The sequence below is a fragment of the Plodia interpunctella genome, chromosome 15 (genome assembly GCF_027563975.2).
Source record: "Plodia interpunctella isolate USDA-ARS_2022_Savannah chromosome 15, ilPloInte3.2, whole genome shotgun sequence".
NCBI classification, from domain to species: Eukaryota; Metazoa; Arthropoda; class Insecta; order Lepidoptera; family Pyralidae; genus Plodia; species Plodia interpunctella.
The window spans coordinates 7,388,262-7,400,932 of record NC_071308.1 but is presented as its reverse complement, the minus strand read 5'-3'; the positions used below and the strand labels follow the sequence as shown (position 1 = coordinate 7,400,932).

General features: G+C 34.5%; 1 protein-coding gene across 1 annotated transcript in view; it reads right to left on the bottom strand.

Moving 5' to 3' along the window:
• Nucleotides 1–11,907, bottom strand: part of LOC128675990 (furin-like protease 2) — a 242,316-nt gene extending 230,409 nt beyond the window's left edge. Inside the window, exon 1 of the mRNA XM_053755869.2 lies at nucleotides 11,636–11,907. The gene's annotated coding sequence lies outside the window, so the exon portion shown is untranslated. The remainder of the gene's footprint in view (nucleotides 1–11,635) is intronic.
• Between the last annotated feature and the right edge of the window lie 764 nt (nucleotides 11,908–12,671).

Below are 12,671 nucleotides of genomic sequence, written 5' to 3'. Positions count from 1 at the left end.
GAGATGTGGAAACAAACTAAACAGACCAAGAACCGACGAAATTACAGTGTTTATGACATGCCTTGGCATGTCCCGGTAGTGTAAATTCTTTTCTCCAACATTTTCTGACCACTAGGGAAAATTATCACCCAGTGGAAATTTCTTAAGTATGAAGACAACAGTTGTTAAATAACTTGAAATTTAATTTTATTAAAATTTGGCACAGATATCAATGACTATACAATATACATACCAAATTTTGGACAATAACATTTAAAATTGAAATGCAATAAGCTTCGACATTATGGGCACGATATGAAAAGAGAGGAGAATAACATAATGCTAATGGTACAGGATTCGAAACTAAAAGGATAAAGCAGTAGAGGAAGGTCGAACAATTGATGAATGGAATGCGTCAGGATATGACCACAGATCGGTTAACATAAGACAGGGAAAAGTGGAAAAATATGAAGAAAATACTGTATCTGCCCCACATAAATTGGGATAAAGGTAGGATGATATATAAAGAGTTCTGGACGGGGAAACACACTGTTTTACAGTTGTAACTGCAAAATGTTGTGCGGACTGATAGTTACACAATATATTAGTAGGATAACACGTAATTCGGAGCAATTTGGCCACGGGCAGTATTGAAGTTGGGGCAAAATGTCCACAGATAAGTGTTTATGGGCCAATTAGTGGAAACGAAATGAGGCTACAGGGCAGGCGTAAATCCGATAATGGGTAAGATACGATCGCAGACTGATACACTATTTGAGGACGTGCGCCTATTGTCGATGACATATTGGCTTAAATTGAGGTCTGTTTCTACTACAGCGGTTGGCTATGGTGATTTTATGGTCCATTGTTCTTCATGTTTGTGGTTCAGCTATCAGAGTGATCTGAAAAGGTATTACAAGCGACTAGCCTTGACATGAAATGATGTATGAGTATTTACCTCCTAATAACTCCAGATTTTTGAAGCTAGGTGATTCTGAAGATACAGTATGTCATCGTTAATGATATTAGCAAATATTTCTAGTGTTTTATAGTTATGTTTCTATGAAATGTATGGCGTTGTAATTTCTTAGATCATAGCTTTCTCACGATCTGAATAGCTCAATAAAACAAAATATTGTGAGTACAGAAGACATTCCATGTTTGTATTTACATTAGAATCGAGAAGAATTTTAGTTTACTGCAAATGATAAAGAGTCGTTATCTATTTATAATTTGATTTGATTTTCTATTTAGTCTATCAGCTACCAAACTGCTAAGTCGTCCTAAGTCAATATTCAGGAGGACATGGAATGGCGTTTTAGAGGAACCACACGCTTTTTGCGCCATTGTATATCGTCATCAAGTAAGATTTCTGCAACTTATTTATTTTGTACTGTAGTCACGTGAGGAACAGTTTGAATGTCGTATCTTAACCTTTGACACTGTGACATTAAAGACTCATGTTATCTCACGATTTTGCAGATAGTTTATGACTTGGAAAAAATTTGGTTGTATATTTGCCGAGGTCATAAGCAAAGAGCAAATGACTTACAAAGTCGGATTTTGAAGAAAGGATACAAATTACTATATCACGTCTTTATCTTTTACGGGGTAGACAGGTACAAGAGTTAAGAAACTCAAAAGCTACGCTTTAGTTGTGTGACGAGATCATTGGTGGTATTGTAATTAATAAGAGATACATTGCTAGCATCAGAGTCGACGAGGAGATCTCAAATTTATAGAATAATATGGATATGTCAATAAATTACACACAGACGGAGTTGATGTAAGTGAAAATAAAATTGTTTATAAATAAACATGGCTGAATTATTATTATAATGATTATATCGAGGTACAGTTAACGATACAAGAAGCTGCTCAGATTAATTGCTAATTCAAGGCTAACGATATCAATGCGGAACTTGTATGCATTTTACTGTGCTACCATTCAGTTTAGTTTCAATGCCGATTCATTTTTTCATTTTACGACGCCAATTCAATTGTACATTTTACGAGCGTGTGCGGTACTTAAAATCAAAACCAGCTGATAATTGCAATGGTAATTGCAAATAACAATCGATTGTGCAAGGTAATAATCATAAGTCCTTGTGCAAAATGTCACTCACAGAACACTGGTGCTTATTGACTGTGCTGCGTTTGCAGCGTTCCAGTAGACTTGCCAGATAATGATACTTGTGTTAAGTAACTGCTGCAGTAAGCTATTGTTTATTGTAACGGAACAATTATTATGCATATACTATGTATTGCGTTACATCGTAGAAATAATTTTTAATTTATTGTACATCACTAATTCCATGCAAGTTCAAACTCATACATAAAATAGTTTATGAAAAATGTGTTCGTATAATCTATCAAATAATTGATAAATACACACTAATACTCGTGTTATAATTGTGAAAGTGCGTTTTTTTGTTTCTACTTTGATCACGACGAAAGGGAGTATTAAATTGAGTTGATTTTATGTGGAGATATCTGGACCTGCTAGCTGACGGAGTCGCGTGCAAAAGCTAGTAAGAAATATAATTCTAAGGGGCTATGTTGTATTTGTTTGTTTCTATGAGATCCACGTCACGATAAAAAAAACCACGGCAAAGCACGAGTAAACTGTACTGCAAACAATGTTATGTGTAAAGTCTGGAAACTGTGCCATGTCGTGAGTAAGTGCCCATTAGGCCGTATTTCAGCCTTCAGTAAACAGAGTACACATTAAATGGTCCAATTGCAAACATAAAGAAGCCAACACGAGTAGTAACGCGGCTTGTATCGATCGCGCGAAACAGAACACAACAGCGGAGTTACTACGTACTTAATTGAGTTAGCTACAAAATGAGAAACTTAGCACTAAACGGATAATCGCGTGATCGCAAGCGATTCAAACGGACTACAATTTAAACAGACCATCAAGGGCTCGAAACTGGAAGCAGGAAGCATCTTCCATAACAGTGAATCTCTCGAGTCTGCATTAAGTCCAATCCTTTGTGGAGCTGCTAGTTAGTTATTTACAAGTAACTTCAGCTATGTTTCCTCCGCAACGTCCATTTCATTCCAGAAGTTTTTCATGGTTTGCACATTAATATTTAAGTGTAAAAGGTATAAGCTAATTGTTGTAGGAAGGCATTCAGATTGTATATTCTGAAGGATAAAGTTGGAAAGACAAAGAGGCTGTTCGGGGAAAAGTATGCGGCAGACAAAGATGAGTTTGGACGGGGAGATAAGGTTTATTATTTAATTTTATTGTGAGATCACAGGAAGGTCGCGTCGCATGCGACCTCCGTGACAGGCGTCCAAATTGCGGCTCCAACGCGAATTATTCAGTTCCGTGAGATAATTGCCGCTCGTATATCATTGTTGCTGTAAATGGAGGTCTATTCACGCATATATTTGTCGTAGACTTTAGAATATCACTATTTTTTAAAATGAAAATCAATAAATAAAGCCAACTCCGTGTGTTACAAGACTACCATAAACTACAAGTCAAACAGCGATAACAGAAGCGTACATATTCAATGGCACATTATAGGAAACTAAATTTTATTTTCGAACAAGCTTTCCGAAACCCGAACAGTTCAGTACAAGACTTATAGTGACTACGAAAATTGTGGCCACACAAATAACTTTTATAGGGCAATTTGCAGCGAAGTTCTGTCATCAGAAACCCCCGTAAATCGCTGGGCGAAACGTAAACGAGCGGCGATTACATTCGCGGCCAGTTACACTTCTACTGAGACAATAAAACCGAAATATGACAGCTGACAATTTATCACCATTAGCTGGCAATTCTTACTTCAACGCGGAATTTATTATTCGCCCGAGAGCTTCGGAGATTCGCGAAAGGAGAATTACTCAATGTCAACCGGCTCGCCAAAGTTACAGTCCAAACCCCAGAGCTACACAAGCTAAAAACGTGCAATATGTATGTATATTATAAAAAATACAACGGTAAACCTCTTTTATTTTACTGCGAGAGGGGTATCGAAAGCCATTTTGCGTCCCGCTTTTTCCGTGTTTTCGAACTTAAGGATAAAGTTGAGAAAAAATAAAGTTACTTTACGTAACGTAAGTATGACATAAACAGAGAAGGAAGTGACATTGAAACGACAGATTTTATCTAAACTCTGTAGCTTAGCCCGAAAAAAACCACCTTCAGGTTACAATGATAAAATGTTTTACAGTAGTAATAAAACTAAAATCGTAATATTTAAAACTAGCTTTTGATTTGCCCGCGGCTTTGCCCGTGTTTATCTCGTGCGTCCGCTCATAACTTATTATTGTCAAATCTAAGCAATGCATCGCGATGAAACCTATATCAGATTTTAAATTACACTATCTGCTATACGACTGTGAAAACCACATCAATCATCAATTCCATGCAGTAGTTAGTTTTGGCGTAATGCGCGAACAAACATGCAGACAGACAACAATTTAAAATAAAAATGTTTTGGCTTCTATTAGTCCCATAAAGAATCCCAATTATTTTTATTTCATATCTTCTATGTACAGAGATAGCCCACTTACAGTTTTATTATTTGTATAAAAGATAAGGTGGGTACTAAATATTGAGTAAAATCACAGAGTAAAATGTAAGAAAAATGGCAGTGCGATGACACGGTCGATGCTTACGGTGTGATAAACTACACACCAACTAAACACAACCCAAGAAAAGCAAAATAAGGATAATGACGAAGACGAAAACGCTACAGGATTTCGGAAACTTTTAAATTCCTGGAACAAAGCAGGAAGGAAATACATACATCCGTAGCAGATAAAGCGATCTTTTTGTCCGGACCAAATCCTGTACAATTCGTCTCGGACATCGCGTGCCAAGCACTCCCACCTAACTAATGGTATGGCGGGATAATGGCGACATTACCTAGTTTAAAACCCGCATTGTCCCAGCAAAAAGCATGTTTTACACGGAATGTACGTTTTCGACTTGTTACCAGTAAACGAGGTTGGAGCTAAGTGCTTAGTCCTTTGACAGAATAATACTTTGTCAAGTAAGTATCATCCAACAAAAACAATTTCATAATAATGTAATGTTCTTATTGTTCGCATCAAAAAGTTATTAGATCTCACGATGAGCCAACCTCCTAACTCCATTTACTGTACAGTCAACAGCACATCAACCTACCCAAATTCATTGCAAACTCGCCGCTATTACCGCGCCATAGAGGTCCATGCCCTTGGTAACTTGATGAGCTGTTAACTGTACAACTTTGTGAAAATTTAATTTAAAACCATGTGCACTGCAAGCGGAAAATGTATTTATATTACTTCTCAGTCAAATGAATGAATGAATAGTTTATTGCTTTTAAAATGGTACAAAGATGTCACAATTAGGAAATGGTTACGGGAATACATGTTAAGTCAATATATTGACATGCAACAGACATTTGGTAAATTTCATGTGTCTAGTGACTGAGAACCGCCAAATCCATTTAAAAATAAGAAAAGGTGATGACGATGACTAATGAAAGTGACTACACGTAGAAAAAAATCAACGACAGTAATTGAAAAGTCCTCATACATTATTTATAATGTTGCTATGAGAGTTGGAGTATAAATTATTTAAAGTTAAACTCGACAACCAAGGTCGCCCGTTCACCTGTATCTATTACACTTTAGTATATATCCGCCTTTTAAAACTACTTATGTGTGGTAAAACATGAATTCCTTGAAGACGAGAGTGATTTAAATCATTAATTTACTAACTCACGCTTCGATCTGACATAATCTTACATTTACATATTTAAGTAAATCCGTATTTATATGACCGATTCGAATTAATTAATCCGAATCAGAATAAAGTAATAAATTCGCCAGTTAACTTAAGAGATCCCTAAAGTATCCACCGTAAAAGATATGTACCTACATCTGTTCTTTCTTGTATTCATTATAATTTACTTACTTAATTTTCGTAAAATTAAGTTATTACAAACAAATAAAGAAAGATAAAATTCTATTACATCACATAAATCTACATTTAAATTACCTATCAACGTTACTAAAGACTAATGATACTTGAAATCAATCGGGTTATTCCCAGTCGACCTTTTTATCGAGTATTTAAACAAAATGTCACGTCACTCATTCAACACATTTGCATGATAAAAACAAGCTAAAAGAAAGCTATTTTATCAGTCCTATAACTACTGACTATAATTTGAATTACTTTTAACCCATTTTAGAATCAGTCACAAATCCCGGCCCATGTCTGTGGGGTTTTATTTTAACCAAATTTATGCTTTTGCCCGAGACTTCGCTCTATGCCCTCCGTACCCCTAACTACAATATGTAATGCGAAAGTTCAAGAAAAATGTGCACGTACCGAGAATAAACAAACATATAAACTTACTTTCCCATTTTACAATATACGTTAGAATTTTCTCTTTCAGATATTCGCTGAAATGAAAATGTCATATATTGATTGCACTAGTTTTGTTTTGGAATATTTCCATTTCAATACAAAAACCTATATAAGCTGCGAACATAAATGGATTTACGCTCAATATTTTCCCAATTTCCCAAAATGTCGGGGGAATAAACTGGGCGCGAAACCATCACAGGCAGCGAGTATTCGGAACAACGGGGAGTTCCTATTTGCTATCAATATAATTCTCCAAATTGTACATAATTAAATTCCATTAGATTGAAAAGGTTTCCATCTTCGAGTACGAACCTATAGGGGATCGTCGCAATGCTTTGGCTTTATAAAGTTTTTTTTATAACTTCTATTATCTAGATATAGGACTCTCCATCGCTTTCCATAACGCTCCATCCAGACCAACTTCAGACCATCACTCTTTAAACTTGACTTATCGGCACAATTTGTTACTAATTCAACTTCTAAAAATCTTAACGAGACTAATTTTATTTATTAAAGAAATTGCAATCACAATGAATGTTATTTTATTATATTTACTGCATCGTTGTTGCGACTAGCATTAGTGCGTGAAGGTGAACCAGACCTTTAATTAGCACTCGTACCACTTGGGTATCATTTTAGTACCCTGTAGTCAGTGGCGTAACTACAGGGTAGCAAGTCAGCAAGTTGCCGCGGTCAACCAGCCTGAGGAAAAGGTAGGGGCTCGTCTAGACTAATAAAGATTTTGGGAAAAACTGATTTTTTCACTGACTATAGAGTAAAAAAAACCTTGCCACAATTTGAGGCATACTACATAATAGGCAACCAGAGAGAATTTTGATTAGACTGACTCTTTTAATCACCTCACAGTTCTAAAAATCGGGCCGCGAGTTTAAGTTTCTCTAATCAGATCTAATCACGAAGAGAGTAGCTTCACGCCGTTTTGACACTGATTCCATCAATCGCGTTATACTGGCAAAAACAGCTATTCCCATGAGTTGATTACGTCACAAACTACCTCTGGACCACTCGGCCTGACTTATCGTGACAAATAGTGCCATCATTTGCCGAGGAACCGAAAATACGATGCCATGCTACCTAGCCAGGAATACTGTAACATAATACAGACTGAATTTGGGTGTCAAGATTTATTTAATCTTTTATGTTGATGTGTTTATTGCATAACTTTACAGATTTGGTTAAACTGACATTGGTTAAACTTAATACTAAGCATTGTCTAGGTGTTCATCTTTGGGATAATGTGAGAATGTAATGGTAGGTAATGTAAGATTGCTACTAAACTAGCAACTGTCTATATAATCACAAAGGTATTTCTTATTGCAAATTTTATTTCATAAGATATATTTTTTAAACTGGATATTTCAATTTAGAAAAAAGAGAAAAAAGTATCGAAAATTTATATTCGCTCCCTAAAGTGTCGAATAAAATATTTTAAGCATTTGTCGTCAATAGATACAACTCAACGGCTGATTTCAATAAAACAATTGAGTGTACCGTCCAACTCGTAAACAGAGGAATCTATCGAATATGCCGTCACAGAGTCGCCTTTTGGTAGGGTCACCAGATGTCAGAATTTGTCCTGAGACCTCGAATTTATTTACTTTCTCAAGATTCTGCACGGGTTTTCAAAATCTCAGGTTCTTTTTCTATAAAAAACCACCGGAGTGCTGTACGTATCTCTCTATTCTTCTTCTGTATTCTATATTCACAAAAAAATAATCAAGCAAGATAATATTCTAGATAGCTTCTACACAATTCAATTTTTCATCTTCAATCTAAACTTATAACTCTGTAATTCTATTTGCTCTAAATCTATTTGCATGCCATGACAATGGTTATATTGTTTTTAACAATATATTATTATGTGCACCCATTTCAAATTCAAATACTAAACTTACAACATTGGCTGCACAAATTTCCCTCAAACCAAAGAACCCCAAAAACTCCGAGAGGTTTTTTATATCGTTAAATATGTTTGAAACAAAATTCTCAACCTGCATCTTAGGATTTTTCTATGGAAATTAGACCTTTTACTTCGGACCTTTCATTTTCTCATATGGTAACCCTACTTTCGAGCCACCTTCGGGTGTTCACCGAACGAAATTATCGGCAAACTTGGGCTATACGAATGCGATGGCCCGGAAAGATCGCTCCTTGCGTAATCCAGCCCACATAATGCAAACGCATTTTCACGCCGATTCATTACGCCTCGAATGAACGTAAAATTGACCTTTACGCCCGTTCTGTCTTCGGTTTTCACAACTCGGTTATGTATGTGAAACAAACATGAAAAAATATTTTGAGTAACAAAAAACCAATGACAGCACAGACATTCTCCAATGTACAAATCAAAAACATTACATTTCGTATATTATACAATTTTACAAGGGAATCAAAACCAAGCCAAAAATAAATCTAAATATGTAAACATACGTACATAACAAAATAAAGTCCAACTCGCACCTAACCGGTATTTTACACAGTATAATATAGTCTGTGATTTTTTAAATGTGATTACACTGCTTTAAAATTTATCTTTTCCAGAATGGGATCGAACGATAGTTTAATATACGAGTAACACAGTCTATGTATGTTTACTATATTCGTCAAATATTTATAGTTGAGAGTTGAATAGCCCCTTCTTAGAGATGTGACACACCTGTATAAACAGAGAAATCTATTATAATAATAAGTAGCTGTAATCTGATCACAGTACCAAGTAGCTATTACCACAAGTATTTACGCATTATGGTTGGAATTTACTGGTCACTCTGAACTAATCAGACACCTTTTCACCCCACGTCTTAGGCTGGCTTACACTATTGGCTATCAGTTCAACCTTTGGCGGATTCGATAAACATTGCTGGTTTTTCGTTGCGGCAAATAAAATCTCTCATACAAACAAGCAATGTTCCTGCATTCGCATTGGCATTTGTCTGAGTTCGGTGATAGTGTGCAACCGGCATTACACTATCCACTATGCAGAACATGCATGACTGAAAAACTGCAAGCCTTTTGGAGTGTCATTGTGTTGCAACAAAAGAAGAGTTCATGGGAAACTACACCAATTTTTATGACGTTAACATCTATATATCATGATAAAAACGTGAACGAAGTTGTAGGCGGCCTCTAGTTGAATATAAACAAAGTTTGTTATAACAATTTAATTTATTTACCTGCATGTTCATGTACCTACCTAGATTTTGCCATAAGTTGTTGACCTTCAAATGAAAACATCACAGAACAATATATTATTCAAATGAAATATACAATAAACTTGAAAAAGACTTCTTATCCGTGACACTATGACCTGCAGAATCTAGACACAAGTTGCCTGCACAAAAAAGGGAATGTACAGATAGATACTATACACAGCACACATATATATATATATATATACACACATCATGGGACTAAAGATTAGATTAATATATTTTATCAAACACCATAGATAAAATAGAATAATATAGATCTGCAAGAATTCAAAATTTAAAAGAATTAATTTATTTTGTAATAGCTATATATTATGTTTGGTTACCAAAAGAAAATACAGATACCTATTATTAATTTAACAGTAATAAACTTATTATTGTTATGTTTTTGTTATGAATCTGAAAATGAAGTGATGTTGAAGATGAAGTTCATAGCTGTCATCTGTGCAAGACTACAATTAATTTCGACCATTGCTTAACAGCGACAAATAGAATGGATATGTACTTCTGCATTATAGGTATGTTCTATGAAGTTGGTTTGTTTTTCTTATAACAATGTTTTGATTGTCTTGTGAACATTGAATAGTATGTGTTAGAATCTAACATTGTTTCAATGGGAAGTTCCCATTCCCATCACATTCTAACTGCTACACTTATATACTATCTATAGATTATCACTACTACAATAGAATTAGTGACATTTAAATAAGTGTATCATTCATAAAATTATGCCTTTCTTTGTTTAAGTATGCAATATGTGTCAAACTTAACTTACTTTTGCAACAAATAATAACATTAAAGAAACCCCTTTTCATTGATTAGATTTTTGTTTCATTTTCTCTCCCCTTATTTAGGATTTACTTTTCGGTTTTGATTAAGTATAGTAGTGAAGTAATGTAAGAAATACAAAAATTTTTTTTTAATGTTTGCTTTACTCAATTTTTTCCCTTAACATAAGAAAAATGTTTAATTTACAAAAGATATGTGGTCAAAAAAATAACGAAAAAGTAAATAAGCTAACCCAGAAGAAATATACATAAGCTTGGTCAAGTTCTAGTAACATATAACCTGACAACCAATGTACATATATCCAGGAATCAAAGCATAACAAGTTCTCAACCTCATGCAACAAAGTTATCATTTGAGAGTCAATGGTAAATTAAAGAATTCATTAAGAAAGATTCCATTAAAACTGGTACTTTTTTAATTCACATGTGATTATATTTTATGACATGACATTATGAATTCTGAATTGAGATATAATCTATTTCAGTGAAGAGTAAATAAAAGTTATTAAATGAAAGTCATTGACTTCACGACAATGCTAGAAGTGAGGTGCCCTTTGACATACAGATATCGAGAATATCCGATTTTTGTGTCTCTTGTTTCCAATTAATGTGCGCATATTCTGATAAAAGCTATAAATTATCAGCAATATATATTCAACTATTATGAAATAGATGATAATATTTCTATTTGAATTTATGAGTAAATTTTTAGTTATTTGGTGCTTTGTTTTACACTATGTTTTAAAAAAATTTACAATGAAATGTAAGTGAAAGTTGTTAAAATTCTTTCACTGATAATGAAACTATTGATTTCAATATTATAACATATTCTTATTAGAATCCACTTGTCACAAAATGTGGGAAATAAATTCATTCAACATGTAAACAAGTCTCATAAAGTACTGAAATGGCAAGTGAACTATTTACGTATGCGAAATTATTTCCTGGATATCAAGATCATACAACTTTCGCTTCGGCTGTAGTTGCGTATGCGTCTCTCACGCAGACATCGCCTCCTCTCCCAGTCTACGCATGCGCCACACCACCTCCATGAAATACCAACCAGATCACCTCATGAATAACATCAGTCACGTACTTAAAACCGCTTGAACATTACGCAAGGCCTAAGACATACTCCAAAAGCAGTCAACAAGTACCACTACATTGCCCCTGTTAAACTGCATACGTAACACCACAAATGGCTCTCAATGCACTTAGCATGATACGTGAAATAAGAAGGAAGTACTCACCGAAATGTTTATCGCTCCAAATCCCAAACAATATAAAAACTCACTCTCACGTTAGAACACTAAACACAGATTATTCACCTCTTGACATCTGACATCATTTAATGAAATACGTATTTAATGCACGATTGTATTTCACTCGGTATTAAAAGGAGTAAAAGCGTGAGCATAAAAACAATAATGTATAACAAAAGTCGAGAAAACGATCGCAAAATAACGATAGAAAACGTAAACAGCTGGCTGCTTTGACAGAATTCTCAAACTGACTGACACTTAGAAATTAATTGCCAACTACAAAATTCGCCTTCCCATAGTGGCCAACATAACAAAAATAATCTAACATAAGTAGACGTAGGTAAATGTATGTAGTTATGTAGTTAGCATGGACGTACACTTTTATAAGCACGGAATAATAAACTTTATAACAGTAGTTATTTAGGTACCATCGATGTAGGTATATTTTTTTTACCGTTTTACTTATAAAAAGTTATTTAGATAATTTTTTACCTGATTTTAATATGAGAAGATAAAGTTAAAATGTAATATTAATCTACATTTCCCACCATTTCTGAAGTACGATGTAGTGCTCTCGAATGATTTCCATTTGTGGTGGAGATGCAATTAAAAAATTCGTCACCCTACTATGATTCTTAAATGCGGTGAGGATATTTTTTATACTCAATCATGTAAACTATACTGAACGGATTTTGATGAAGTATGGCACACGAGTTGAAACTAGAGTATAAAAGCAAAACCATGAACAACATCCTCGCCGCCTTGCAGCGAATTTTTTAGACTGAATGAAAACCCATAAGACATGTTTATTTTAACGTGCAATGTTTGTATTTTTGTTTGTTTATGTCTATGGATTTTATACGCAAATGTGTTTAGTTTCTGTAGGTAAAATTGTTGATATTAGCCATTCGAATTTGAAATAAACATTTTATTAATGTATCATGCCATATTAATAACCGCAAATTTCCTGAAAGAGATTCCTCTGTGGAATATGTTTTTTGCCCCCTTGCTATCACTGATTCTT